A 1028-nucleotide genomic window follows, 5' to 3' on the forward strand; every position below is an offset into this window, starting at 1 on the left:
TGTGTATTATGTACTATACGTACGCCCGAGTGTGCGCGTGCGTGTGCGCGTCCGTGTTTACGTGTATATATGTGCACATGTGTGTGCGTGCGCGTGTTTGTGGGCATGCGAATGTATGTGTAAGTATATATATATATTCACTAGTAAGTTCCAAATAAGATATAACGCACCTTTATAGTCGTTAGTAAAATAAACTCAGATAAGTAATTGAAGTTAGATAGTGAAGCATCTACTCTTGCTATGGAAACAGGAAACTTTCCATGTAATCTACACCCGACCATTGCTCTGTAGTCGCCGGTTCGCGATAGTCACCTGATTTAGATTTGATTTAGATTTTAGATTGATATTAGATCCTATAATGATGATTAGATAATATGATTTTTAATTGATTTGATTTTAGATGTTGACCGATCAGCGTCCGTATGAATTGCGGCGCGAAATGCGTGCGCGCGTGCGTGCGTTAGAAAACCCGTGCGCGCGTGCGTGCATGAGAAAACCCGTGCGTGCGTGCGTGCATGAGAAAACCCGTGCGCGCTATCGTGCATGAGAAAACCCGTGCGTGCGTGCGTGCATGAGAAAACCCGTGTGTGCTCATTCCTCGTGTAGCATGCGCCGTGTCGTATTAGCTTTCGCGATGCCATTAAATTCGGTATCATCAGGTTTGTAATCGCTTGTAAACAACGTATGATTGATGAATTGTAAATATAGCAGATGGATAGCGACTATTTCGTGGAAATTCGCATAAGGTTTTTACACGTTGGAAGTTTTACGGATATCGTTGTAGCTTAGTTAATTAATTATTTGCGTTGGGAAAGCAACGTTGGTCACCAACGATGTCTGCTAATCATTTCAGCACGGAGTATGGTCACCTAGGCGGCGCCACTGTAGTCGGTTATGTGTGTGGCGACGGTAAAACTGCGTCGTTAGGTAATTCGTCAGTTAGACGACCAATCTGGGGTCCGTGTGCTAACAAATTCAGCATCTATAGAAGTCGATTACTTTATGTCAAGATATATTTAAGATATATA

The sequence above is a fragment of the Priapulus caudatus genome, unplaced genomic scaffold (assembly GCF_000485595.1).
Source record: "Priapulus caudatus unplaced genomic scaffold, Priapulus_caudatus-5.0.1 Scaffold1310, whole genome shotgun sequence".
In the NCBI taxonomy this organism is placed as follows: Eukaryota; Metazoa; Priapulida; class Priapulimorpha; order Priapulimorphida; family Priapulidae; genus Priapulus; species Priapulus caudatus.